At 37.0% G+C, this 14,161-nt stretch overlaps 1 protein-coding gene and 1 non-coding gene across 2 annotated transcripts in view; both read right to left on the bottom strand.

Moving 5' to 3' along the window:
• The window catches only part of Cdh20 (cadherin 20), a 282,518-nt gene that overhangs the window by 125,635 nt on the left and 142,722 nt on the right, over positions 1 to 14,161 (bottom strand).
• On the bottom strand, positions 1,778 to 1,837 carry LOC148001545 (U7 small nuclear RNA). The gene has a single exon (XR_015636402.1). It is a non-coding gene; the product is annotated as a U7 small nuclear RNA (small nuclear RNA).

Genomic DNA, 14,161 nt, shown 5'->3' with positions numbered 1-14,161 from the left:
TGGGTGTGACTTTTTTGAGTCTTCCTTAATCTATGTCAGTTTTGTCCTGGTTCTTTATCTTTGACGATGCTGGCACCATTTAAGCATACAATAGCTATATATTTGACTGCATGCCTATCAAATCTCTGGTGATTTTCTTCATATATTTTGATGAAAACAATAGAATTTACTATCTGGAAATTATTTTAGAACTATAATTTTGACTAGTTCAGAGCCTTAATTTAACTTGATTGAAAGCAAGGCCTGTATAGTTTAGACAATTTCCCCCAAGTCAAGAACAGTGAGTCATGTCCAGAACTAACATTTAGTTCTGTGAATTCATGCTGAAGTTTTGTTAAGAAACTGTCCATTGAAAACCTTACCATGGGGGAACTAGAAAACCCTAAGATGCTCTATTATGCTCCAGGAACTCTACCTATATAAAATTCCACTTGAATGATGTTTCTTGGGTTTGGGGTTGCAGTGTGAAGGTTGTTTCAAATACGAAAAAAATACAAAAATCAAAATAAAGTATAACTGTACCTAGACCCTATGGGTAATTCAGATGTGGTGTTATTTTCAAATGGTGGTTGTTTTCTGTTCAGGCTCTGTTTTTAGAGGAGGGAGGCTGGAACATTAGAAATTGTATATTTAGGAGAAAGATGAGATGAAGTAGAATGTAACTTCTTTGACTGAAGATACTGTCATTTTAATGCACAGCGTATGTTTTTGTTGCAATATGTATTTTCCTTTACCTATGTTTTCTTCTTCTTCCTCCTCCTCCTCTTCTTTTACATTAAGAGGCTGTGATATTAGGCTGATCAATGCCAAAACAAAGCAAAAATAGAAGACACTGATATTTTCTTAATCTTTTCCCCATACATTTCTTTCTTTCTTTGTGTGTGTGTGTGTGTGTGTGTGTGTGTGTGTGTGTGTGTGTGTGTGTGTGTAGGTGCATGTATGCCATAGGTCACGTGGAACATAAAGAAAACTTTTTGGAGTTGATTCTCTTCGACCATTTGAGTCCAAATAATTGAATTCAGCTCATCAGGCTTGATCATAAGAGTTTTATATTACTAACCATTTCTTTGTTCTTGTTTTGCCACTTATCTTGCATTCCTCAACTCAGCATTTTTTATAATAGAGCTATTTGGACTTCTGCTTTCTTTGTTTAGTAGAGATTTTATTGTTGTTGCCAAAAATAAAGTGCATATGACAACAAACAGGGAAAAACATTTCACAAATATCATATTTATCAAAGGACTTGTACCTAGAATACATAAAGAACTCTTAAAACTCAATAGAAGAAAAATCAAATAGTTTAATTTAAACATGAATAAAAGGCAGATGTTTCAGCAAAGAGGATGAATATTCTATAAATAAGACAATATCTGTCATCATGCCCATCACTGGGGAAGTTCAAATTGAGCCACGCTGTTAGTGTAGTATATACTGCCAAGGACTAGCTTTAGCTTTGAGAGGGTTATCTGAGAGAAGTAGTGTCTGGGGAGTACTGAAGTAAACAACTCGAAGTCAAATCATGGGCCCAAGGTGATGACCTGTGTTCTCCTTGAGATGGCTCCCTAGATAGCTTTCTGTAGATAGCTATTGGCTCTGTAGTCTGCTCAAGACAGGTCTCTCTCAAGACGACTCTCTTTGCTTGAGATAGCTCTCTCTTGCTAGGAAAAAATAGAAATGCTTTCTGGATTGAAAGTCAGAAAAGCTGCTATAAAAGTTCTTGAATTTTATGACCAAATCAGAAAGTCTGTTCAGTTTAGAAAAATAATAAAAGTAAGTTTTGAATTTTCCAATCAAAATCAGAAATCCAGAAAAAATTCTAAAAGAGCTGTGTTCACTTTTCAAACAGCCTTCTCTGTGTAGTTATTAGAAAACATTCTAAAAGAGCTGTGTTAGATATCAAAGTAATTATTGGGATTTCTGGCCAGGGTTAGAGATTCTGTAAAAAGAATTCCGAAAGAGCTGTTCACTTTCCAGAGATCACTAGACAGCTCAGCTCTCCCTAGAAAAAGATTCTTAAAAAAGAACTGCTATTGCTTCCTGCTAGCTCATCTCAGGCAGAACAAAAGCCCAGCCTTTTATTTACATATCAATTCAGTCATTTATTTCAGGTTCCTTCTCATCCCAAGAACCAGCATTCCATGTCCTTAACCCCTTGACACTTAGGAAAAGAAAATTTTTTTTAATATTGAAAAAGAATTCAGAGATCTGCCTGCCTTTGTAAACTTAGTTGGGTGAGATCCTGTCCTGTCCTGAGATTACCATTCCCACTAGGCCTGGACCTAAATTAGCTCTGTGCCAGGCTGACCTTGAATTCAGGAATCTGCCCTTGTATCTGATACCTTTGTATCTTCTGGGAAACTGGATCACAATGCAGCTGCCTATGCTCTTTTAGATTTCCTTATTCAATTCATACTGCATTCTTATTTTGGCATAGCTGAGAAATAATATATTTTCAAACTTAGGTTTTCAGAGTTCTTTCTCACAGCCTTGAGGACAGTCCTACAGGTCTCAGCACTCACCATTTTGCTGAGACATTAGTCACATTCTTGCCTCCTGGACTTGTGCATTCTTTGATTATTATGGAGTCATTAAACTTGGCAGAAATGCCATTCTTCAAGGGAGGAATGTGAAAATATGTATACAGTTGTATAAATGAGCCTTATGCCCACAGCAACCATCAACACATGTGGAGGCCTATACCCTGCTGGCTCTGTTCAAGGGGCAGGAAGCATGTCATTCCATCGCTTACATGGCCAAGCAAGATAATAAATGAGTCAGAAAATCCAAAGTAGTGCCAATTAGTTAGGACATAATATATATTACAATAGTCAGCTTTTTGTTGCTTGGACAAAACACCAAAGGCAAATCAGCTGCAAAGAGAAAACGTTTTAAAGCAGAGTTTAAGAAGCTGTCCTACTTGCTTTTGTGACTGCAGTGGGGTATGTCATCACTGCAGTGGGGGCATGTAGCAGACAGCCTGTTCACCTCATGGTGGTTAGGAAGGACAAAGAGTCTGAGAAAAGGATTAGGGATGTTGAGTCATCCCTTTCACGGATATGTCTCCAAGACCCAGCTTACTTCATCTAGGCCCTGTTCTGTACAGAGCTAAACAAAAAATTATCAACTGAGAAAATATCCTGAGTGAGGCAACCCAATAACAAAAGAACTCACATGGTATGCACTCATTGATAAGTGGATATTAGCCCAAAAGCTCAGAATACCCAAGATATAATTTATAGACCACCAGATACTCTAGAAGATGGAAAAACAAAGTGTGGATGTTTCAGTCCTTCTTAGAAGTGGGGGCAAAATACTCACAGGAGGAAATACAGAGAAAAATATGGAGCAGAGACTGAAGGAAAGGCCATCCAGAGACTGCCCCACCAGGGAATTTCATCCCATATATTGTCACCAAACTCAGACACTATTGTGGATTCTGACAGGATCCTGATAGATGAGAGGCTCTGCCAGAGCCTGACAAATACAGGGGCAGATGCTCACAGCCAAGACAGGGTCCCCAATGTTTGAGTTAGAGAAAGAACTGAAGAGCTGAAGAGGTGTGTGAACCCATAGGAAAAACAACATTATTAGCCAACTAGATGACCACAGGACACCCAGAGACTAAACCACCAACCATAGAGTACACATGGAGTGACCCATGGCTCCAGCAACTTATGTAGCAGAGGATGGCCTTGTTAGACATCAATGGGAAGAGAAGGCTCCATGCCCCAGTGTATGGGAATGCCAGGGCAGCAAGACAGAAGGGAGTGGGTGCACAGGTGGGGAAACAGCCTCACAAAAGCAGGGGGAGGGGAGATAAGATGGGGGTTTTCAGAGAGGAAACTGGGAAACATTTGAAATGTAAATAAAGAGAATATCCGATAAAAGAAAAGAAAAAAAATATTGTTTCTCAACAGCATCATCACTTTGGAGCCAATGCTTAGCACATCTGAATTTTTGGGATATTGACCATAACATCTCTCAAAATAGTTTGAACATTTCTTTTTAAAAGGCAAATATAGAACTACTAGCTTTTGAGCCTGCAGTAGGCTCTTTCCAAAAATTTCAATATTGGGCATTTGTCACAATAAAATAAATTATTTTTGTTCATAGATGCACAGAAGGGTATTTATAGCACTTGTCTGACAATGACTCCAAACTGGAAACAACTCTCGCGGGGTGAATGGTTAAATATCTTGTGCTACACCTAGACCACAAAATGCTATTCTGCAATGAAGGAGATTAATAAAACAGTAACATATGGATTTCCAGAAAACTTTACCAAGTAAAACGAGGCCATTTGTAAGGGTTATGTACTTTATAATTCCTTGAGTATGATACTCATAAAAATATTATAGTCAGTAGTAAAATTAGACATTACTAGGGATTGAAAACCAGAAGAAGTGAAGCAAAAGAGGCTATAGCTTCAAAAAGGCAACAGAAGGGATCCATACTGTGATGGAAATTTAAACATCTTGACTATATTCTTGTTGACATCCTGGTTGTACTATTGTAGAATAGTTACCAGTGGAGAGAGCTGGGGAAAGGATAGCACTTACTTCACTACACTCTTTCTTATAAACTTAATTATTTATCTGCGGTTATGCCAAATAAAGGGTTTTCATTTTTAAAAGATATAAGCCAGGCTTTAAAGAGGAAAAGGTCTTTTATTTTACCAAAAGTTCTTTTATGAGATTTTCTAAGGAGCAGGTATCATGTTATTAATATTGTAAAGAAATTTCCAAAAGAGAGAAAGAGAATATAAAGTAGTATTTGAATTCTACCAGGGAATTATTAATACATAAAGCTCGATTCTTTGTTTAAGTTTTGTCAAAGCCAAGAAAGAGTTAACAAGAAAGAGCATAGCTGTGAGGTAAGAGGGATAATAGGACAAATACCAGGAATGGCACAGATTAGAGACCAAAACTGTGTTTGTATCCTATAGTTAAAGAAGCTTAATTATTAGAGAACCTATATTTGCATCTGTTTCCATACATTGACTCCCTGCATAGATAAATACATTTTGACTTTTACTGATAATATTATGCGACTTTGGTAGGCATTGGCATTTGATAACTCATATTATCACCCTTACTCTTTCTTTCTATAAAAGTGGGAAATTAAACAAAATAAACATCACTGAGTTCTAGGTAGAAACAAACAAGACTTTTATGAGGATGGTAACAAAAAAAAAAACCAATCGCTCATCTACTGTTGTTGCTTGAGCTGGTTTGCAGCTTTTTTAAAAAGGTAGCTTTTGCAGAAAGACTTTGTAATAATTTAAAGCATAGCAAAACATTTGTGAAATACAATAATTTTAATGGATGCTGCAGTTTTACATGTAATGCACATAAATGCAAATACTCAGTTCTGAGGAGTAGAAAGGCACAGGCATATAAAACTGAAATAATGGCACTGTGAGAAGGAATATGAAATAAGGGTTGAAGGGAAGGAAGTGTGATCATGAGGAGGCATGAGTTTTCCTTGCAGTTCATCTGCAACAGCTAGAGGTTAGCAAGGCATGACTGTTAGATGCTGTTTTAGTGCTAAAAGCATTTTAAAGCTATACCGATTCAAAAATTGCACTGTTAACATGAGGGGGCTGAAGGCTCAGCGTGAAGAGCACAGAATCCTCTTGCAGAAGACTTAGGTTTCCAGCATCAGTGTTGGGCAGTTCATAACTACCTGCAGTTCCAGTTCCAGGGGTGGGGATCAGATGTATGTACACCTACACAGACATGTATGCATACACATAAGAGTTTATGTGTATGAGTGTTTCGCTTGCATGCATTTTTGTCTACCACGTGTATGGCAGTTGCCCCTAGAGGTCAGAAGATGGCATCCAATCCCCTTGATCTAGAGCCAAGGATGGTTGTGAACTACCATGTGAGTGAACTTGGATCTCCTGCAAAATCAGCAAGTACTCTTAACTGGTGAGCCATCTCTAAAGCAAATCCAAAATATAACATTTTTTAAAAAGGATGACAACATTCAGAAAGTTGAATGGAAAAGAGCACATATTTCAGAAATGGTTAACTACCTCCAAAAACCTTAAAAAGTACACATAATGTAACACTATTTTATAAAGTACCTCAAAATGTGATGCCAATGCAATTGTGTGCTACAGGTATCTCAAAATTAGATATCGCAGAGAAAGTAGATAAACTATTTATCTGTCTACCTACCTACCTACCTACCTACCTACCTACCTACCTACGTACCTATCTATAATATGAAGCCTGAGCAATAGTAGTATGGCAATCTTTAACAACTAGATATTTTAAAAAAAATTAGGTACACACATACATATATGTATATATCAACTAATTTTACATTCTACTGATATAAAGGACACGAGAAATTTAATTTATAAATAATGAAAATATTCAATACTTGTTACTATAAATAGAAGTAACTCCATGTCATCAATTAAATTTCAAATCTTTTACTGTTTTTTTCTACTATACAGTCAGTAGTTAACAGCCATCCTTTTTCCTTAGTAGGTTTATTATAGTTAACTATTACCTGCAGCTTATTATGGTGACATTATATCACTCTTGTAAGAATTGAAAACTCATTTTCATCACTAAATTAAGATCTGAACTATTGATGATGTCCACACTATAAGTACTCTCACCAAAAAACAATTTCAAACTGCTAACACGGTCACTAATATGGAGTTAGAATAATATTCAAGATGGACAGTGTACCTATTTCCCCTATATGATAGTCATAATTGACTTCAGGAACATAGATGCTTTTAAAATATAGCAACATATGAAGTAGTTCACTTTGAGGTTTTTGTCTTTGCTTTTAATCTAATTCATTTACTTGCAAATCTAAATGCTTAGATATAGAGACTAAAAAGCCCAGTAACAGGAACTTTTGGAATTGTTGGGGAGTGAGGACCCACACATGGCCAAATATTACAGGGTATTGTCATTACTGCTGGCAGTCCACTAGAACTTGTCTTCATAGACTAGAATCATAAAACATGGAGAAACCAAGTTGGTACTGACCTTGAAGTTTTATCACTACTGGCTAGCTTTCATAGTGCTGGAAGTTGCAATGCAAACTACTGGAGGAGAAAATTAATAATCAATCAAACCAACTATAAACACTGTGGGCAACAATAATGATCAGCCTGCTAAGACATGCCTAGTGGTGCAATATTGGAACAAATATCATGGGAGTAACCTACCACTTTCTGATTGGATTTAAGATCACATGATGAAACTTTTATTTGGTACCGATATTTAAGCTAGGAATCTTTGGATAGACAGGGGATAAGCATTAAAGGAGAACCTAAACATAGAAATAAAATAAATTCCTAATGGCATTTTGTTATTCACAAAGATTAGTGTGATTCTCTACTGCCATCAAAGAATATTCCCTTGGTATTGCACTAGGTAGAGATTAATACAGAGGAATATACCTTGTGCAGAGATAAGAGAGTAGGGAATGCTGAGCTCTAAATGAAAGGTTTGTATCACCCCCCCCCCTTCCTAAAGCTCAGGAATCATTGCAGAGAGGGTGCAGAGGTTTTGAGAGCCAGAGGCACTGAATAGCTAGCTATAGGAAGCAGAGCTTTCTGGACACACTGGGGCAGCTGCACATAGAAACAAGATCAAGCCACACAAACATTTCAGTGCGTAGAGCTGAGGGTGAGTTGAAGTCTCATTTCTAGCTGAAGAGCAGTTGATAGCTGCTAAGAAAAGATCAGGCTTTTTTTTTTAAATATGTGGACCCTGGTAGATCAGCCATGCTCCAGTGGAAGGGTCCACATCCAAGAGTATATGTGCAACACGAGTTGGACTCAATGACTTAATAAATGTGAGTCAGAAGGTTGCGTGTGTAGAGAAGTAGGTGGATCCTGAAGGAGTTGGGAGAGGTGGTGAATATGATTAAAATACACTGTATGAAATGTTCAAATAAATATTTTTTCTATATAGAAAATCTATATATTTATATTTCATATAAATTTATTTAAGCATGTGTTAAAAATAAAGTAAAAGGTACATTTTACAACTGGCTTCCAAAATTCCTGAACATTTTGTAACTGATTTTACTATGGAAACATGCCACTACCCCAAGGCAGAATTCAAGCATCATGGAATATTTTAACTATAAACATAGCTTGCAAGGCTAAATTAAAATGTATGCCTGATATTTAAGAAGTCTTAATTATTATTGTTTATGAAATATGATGCTAATGATGCTAACGTATGCTTCTAAGTTTTGTTTGTGGGCAATAAATGAAATAGTTGATAGATATTTATCAATTTAAACCACACAGGAAATAATATGAAAAATCACAGCCAAGTGTTTTTTTATCTTAGAAAGTAGCTTGTGTATTTTATATCTTGTTCCATCTAGAATATATATAACAGTAGATTAAATGCAAGACTCTTAAGTTTTATTCATTGAAGGACCAGAACTCTTATTAATTTTATTCAGCATATTTTTATATTTCAAGATTTAGGCTGTCTCCTTAACAGCACAAATATTTTCATATCATTTTATTTCCAGAAATCTCCATGGGATCAGCTTAATTCTTTATGATTCTATTACTCAAACAGTTTATACTGTCTTGCTAAATATTTTCTGTAAATGGAAAAATGCAATTACGCTATTTTAAATAGTTTGCAGTGCGTGTTTTCTACAACATATCCATCTGGACAATGTTTTATTCTATTTACATGGCTATTAGATGCTACTATGCTACTTGGTCTCTTAGTCTAAATTTCATTAACAATGTGAGAATCCATACAAAATATATGCATTAATGATGTATTTTAATTTAACACATGACAGGGAAGACTGCGTGACATATTGTAGTTAGTTACAAATAAGAAAAGAACTCATTTCTTAGGAGTGCTCAAGTCACAGGTGAATAGCAAAAGGTTTTCATTTCTTTGCTGCCAGAATAAATTTATCTTCTTAAAAGTCACCTTTACGCTATTTTACTCATCACCATGAAGGGTGCATTCTGTCTTTCAATTTAATGTGGACAAGACATTAATTTTAAGTGAAAAACATTGTTCAGTGCTGAACATAAATGAGGCCGTTATTGTTTTGAGTAGTAAAGGTAGACAATCTGGGTTCATGTTTGCCTTTAACAGAAAAAGTGTTCTGTGGATATGGTTTCTCTCTCTCTCTCTCTTTGTTTTTGATACTGAAAACAACATATAATGACACAGTGAAACTGAAAGTTCTTAGTTGCTTCTCTAAGTAGTGGTGTGAAGGTGCACCTCTGGTATCATTAGGAAGAGAATGTCAAATGCAAATGTCAAATGTAGTCCTCCAGTAAGTACTCAAGAAGTTGGTATGGCTGGCCACTTAGTGTTGATTTTGGTTAGTGGGGAGGGGTGGCCTGCCATTGAGAAAGGAACTTTAGAGCTTGCCTAGTTTAAAGTCTAGATTAATCCTCTTAATAACAATGCCTAGCATTTTCTCAAACTCCCTGAGAAAGTTTACTAAGGTATGTAAAGTTTTCAGGTTGACAGGATAGGGAGAACGTGGACATACAAGAGGATGGATATGTAAAACAGCTTTCACATATACCATATTGTTTTCATTTGAGTAAAGAATGTCTCCCACATGCTCTTGTTCAAAGTTTGACCCCCAGCTGATTTTGGAAAACTATTTTGGAAAGTTCTGAAAACTTTAGGAGATGGGGCCAAGTTGGAGGAAGAAGTCACTTTACATTTCTCTCTGTTTCTCACCCACCTCTGTGTGTCTCTCTATTTGTGCCTGTGGGTGTGTGTGAGCCTGTGTGCGTGTGTGCGTGTGTGTGTGTGTGTGTGTGTGTGTGTGTGTGTGTGTGTGTATGTGTGTGTGTGTGTGTGTGTGTGTGTCCCTGACATCTACACGAAGTGAGTAGTCCCTCCTAGGTATTTCCACATCATCGCGTTCTATCTTACTATGTCTATAGTCAACAAACCCTGAAGTTTTGAGCCAATCTTTGTACAAACTTTTTCCCAAGCATCTTACATGTGTTTGTGAAAATAAAATGATTTTGTTCAGAAAGTCTCTGGGGACCCATGCAGCTCTTCCCAGGGCAAGTTCAGGGGATTATTGATATGTGCGAACTATTTATTATGCAATATCTACTTACTTTTTCCATCAACACACTACTGGATAGGAAAGTTTATATATCTTTCACCTTCTCCCTTCCCTTCATTCACTTGTGTATCCCTTAGTAATATTGGGCTTTGCCTTCTTCAGTAATTGAAATGTATTCAACTCACCCAATGCATTTTTGTTCAGTCATAGACACTTTGAGGCTTGTATTGTTCTGCTTCTCTGGTATACTGAGAGAAAGGAAACTTATTCTAAGGCTTCTGAAGTGTTGATACAGTGATCTTTTGTAAGAGGTGTGACTGCATGAGGACTGAACTTTCTGAAGCTTCTTTTCCATGTCGAGAATGCCCAGCTTTCCTTAGCTCTTCATCTCCTTTTCTTCATTTTGATTTTAGATGAGGACAAGTCAACACTCTGTTTTCTGCTTTATATAGATGGCAGTAACAGGAGATGGAGGGATCGCTTTGACTTTTCACGTGAGAAAGGAGAAGTAGGCAGTGGTCAAATTGTATAGCTAGTGGTGTCATGTTCTGTGTTTAATACCAGGATCGAATCCTTGACAGGTGCAGAGTATTGATCAACAGTTGTGAGAAATACACAATGGTTGTTGAGGACAAATGTTGCGGTTGGAGGAGAGAGCATTTATTAAGGGGTGGTATTTACAGGACAGAGCAGGTGAGTGTGAAGTGAGTAGAGTTACATACATGGGAAAGTTGGCAATGTGGCTGCGGCTGGTCTGGGTAGGGGAAGAGGATCACCATGTAAACTTAATCACTCCTTTATGTGCTTCTTCCAAGCCAAACATTTGGTTTAGTTCACCAAACTTAGGCTAAGTATTTAGATGTCCCATAAGTAGTGTATTTTTTACACATGTTTTGACTGCTATTTCTTCAACCTTTAGTATAATGACAAATACATGATATGGTTGTGACAGTCCCCTTTCCTTTTGACATACTCTAACATTTGTGAAATCACAGTTTCCAGGCTGTCCTCCCAATTCATTGGCTCCTCTTCTCCTACCTTAAGGTCTTCTGCTTCCTCTTTGACTTTGTGTTGTATCTCAAGAGTCCACCCTCAGTGTACATGCTACCACACTTAGCAGTTAAAAACAACGTCTGGTATACTTAACTAACCCATATCTAATCCTCTAAAACTTCAGTTTTATTAATTTTATTTTTGCTTGGGCATGAGCCTTGTAAGCACAAATCTCCCCTACTCTGTAGCCCAATTTCTAAATCACCCTTCAAACTCTATTTAGTAGTCTCACAAGAATCTTGAATTCATAAAATGTATTATGATCCAACTGAGCACAGCAGACCTCTGTATCCAAACATCATGATCATCTTTCTGCACCTGTTCTTCACAAAGGCAGACTGTATCACTTTCAGAAGATATGTTGCAGCTCATGACCCAGGAGCTATTTTGTGCTACTGTGTATTCTCAAATAAAACTATGCCATTACTGATGATCCTTGTGTTTGAGAAGAAGATGTTCATTTCTGTGTAGGCTTTCAAGTGTTAGTTTCTTATCCAAATCTTATCCCTCTTGTAGGGAGGACACAATCACTTGGCACACGTGGCAACTTGCTTTGCTGTGTTACAGTTGCTCAGATGATTACCCTTGATTTTGACTTTAGGATTAACTTTCCTCTTACTTTGATTTGTGTTAAACTGAACTGAGCGAGAGAAACATACTTTTCATATAAAGTGAAAAATTTAAGGACGAATCAAGTAAGCCAATATATCAACTGAGACTGAAAGGAGTATGAGAACTGATAAAGGATGAATAGTGATGGAAGAAGGTGATTGATTAACTATTTTGTATGTGTTTATCTCATAAATATGTGCAAATGTCATATATAAGTGAATGTCGGCATGTCATGACGCACATGGGGAGGACAGAACACAGCACTGTGGAGTAGATTATCTCCTTTTAGGTTACATGGCTCTCAGGGATTGAATTCAAGTTGACATCTTAGCCATCTTGCTGGCTCTTAATTTCTAAACCCAGAGTATATAATTTGAGAAAAAATGTGGGAGGGGAAGGCAAACTACAAGATGATTAAAAAAAAAAAAAGAAAAGGATTAGGCACTGAAGAAGATATCTGAAATTTTAAGTGTTAGAAAGGGTAGTGGTGATCTTAATTACTGTGGATCCCCAAGATCAAAGGTTGCTAAGGATACAGGAGAGGGAGTGAGGGTCTAGATAAAGAAGATCAAGAGCAGAAGTAAGGTGGAGAGAGTGAGGGACAAGGAGTAGTTAGGGAAGGTGAGGTAGGGCTTGGAGCTCTTTTTTGTTGTTTGCTTGCTTGTTTGTTTGCTTCAAGACAGGGTTTATTTGTGTAGCCCAAGCTATCCTGAAAATAGTTCTGTAGACCAGGTTGGCTTCAAACTCACAGAGCTCCCCTTTGCTCTGCCACCTGAGTTCTGAGATTAAAACCGTCTTAAAAGTCCTTGACTCACTTGAACTTGAACTTTGTACGAGGTGATAAGAATGGATCCGTTTGCATTCTTCTTCATGCTGACCATCACTTGAGCCAGCACCATTTGGTGAATATGCTGTCTTTTTTTCCACTGATGGTCTTGGATTTTTGGTCAAAGATCAGGTGACCATAGGTGTGTGGGTTTAATTCTGGGTCTTCAATTCCATTGATCTACCTGTCTTTGTATCAATACCATGCTGCCTTTTATCACTATTGCTCTGTAATACAGCTTAAGGTCAGGAATGGTTATTTATTTCCCCAGAAGTTCTCTTATTGTTGTGAGTAGTTTTCGTTATCCTGGGGGTCTTAATTTTTTTTAAAATTTTTTTGTCATTCCAAATGTATTTCAGGATTGCTCTTTCTATCTCTGTGAAGAATTGATTTGGGATTTTGATGGAGATTGCATTGAATCTGTAGATTGATTTTGGTAAGATGACCATTTTTACTATATTAGTCTTGCTGATGCATGAACATGGGAGATCTTTCCGTTTTCTGAAGTCTTCTTTGATTTCTTTCTTTAGAGACTTGAAGTTCTTGTCATATAGATAATTTACATGCTTGGTTAGAGTCACACCAAGATATTTTATATTATTTGTGACTATTGTGAAGTCTGCTGTTTCTCTAATTTTTTTCTCATCCTGTTTAACCTTTGAGTAGAGGAAGTCTACTGATTTGTTTAATTTTATATCCAGCCACTTTGATGAAGTTGTTTATCAGGTTTAGGAGTTCTCTTGTGGAATTTTTGGGGTCACTTATGTATATTATCATATCATCTGCACCTGGTGATGTTTTGACTTTTTCCTATCCAAATTGTATCCCTTTGATCTCCTTTTCTGTTTAATTTCTCTGGCTAGAACTTCGAGTACTATATTGAATAGATAGGGAGAGGGTGGGCAGCCTTCTCTTGTCCCTGATTTTAGTCACATTGCTTCAAGTTTCTCTCCATTTAATTTGATGTTGGCTATTGGTTTGCTATATATTACTTTCATTATGTTTAGGTATGGGACTTGAATTCCTGATCTTTCCAAGATTTTTAACATAAAGTGGTATTGTATTTTAAAGTAATTTGTTATTTTCTTGTGTAGTTCAGCTGAAATAATGGGGTGTAGTAGAGGTTGTGAAGCAATGTATACATTTGACAATATGCCTGTATATTTTTTATTTTTCTTGCCTTTAAGAGCTGTGGTGAAATTCTCTTTGCTTAGTTATAGAGAGCTTTAGAATATTTTCCTAACAAGTTCTCTCCCCTCCAATAGCGATTCTGACCACTGCAATGTCACTACTATGCTTTGAGAAACGTAGGCCACTTGGAGAGATAGCCATGGTTGTATGCTAAAGGTGGGCTTCTGGATACATGCAGGAATAACTTGGCACACTATAAATGAACTACATGGAAAACAGGTTCACAGATAAACCCAGATGATGTCACTTGCCGAAGTAGAGATGAGCCTTCTCATATATTTGTGAGGAACACTGGTCCCTTTTCTATTTTTAAGGTACTTCATCTATATGCAATAAAGGGAGTTGGATACAGTAAATGGAAATGGCAGTAAGCATTAGCAACATAACCAGGGGAGAGGTTTTTGTCTCTGTCAG

This window comes from Rattus norvegicus, chromosome 13 (assembly GCF_021556685.1).
Source record: "Rattus norvegicus strain SHRSP/BbbUtx chromosome 13, alternate assembly SHRSP_T2T, whole genome shotgun sequence".
In the NCBI taxonomy this organism is placed as follows: Eukaryota; Metazoa; Chordata; class Mammalia; order Rodentia; family Muridae; genus Rattus; species Rattus norvegicus.
The sequence above is the reverse complement of the archived record's forward strand: the minus strand, read 5'-3'. Positions and strand labels throughout refer to the sequence as shown.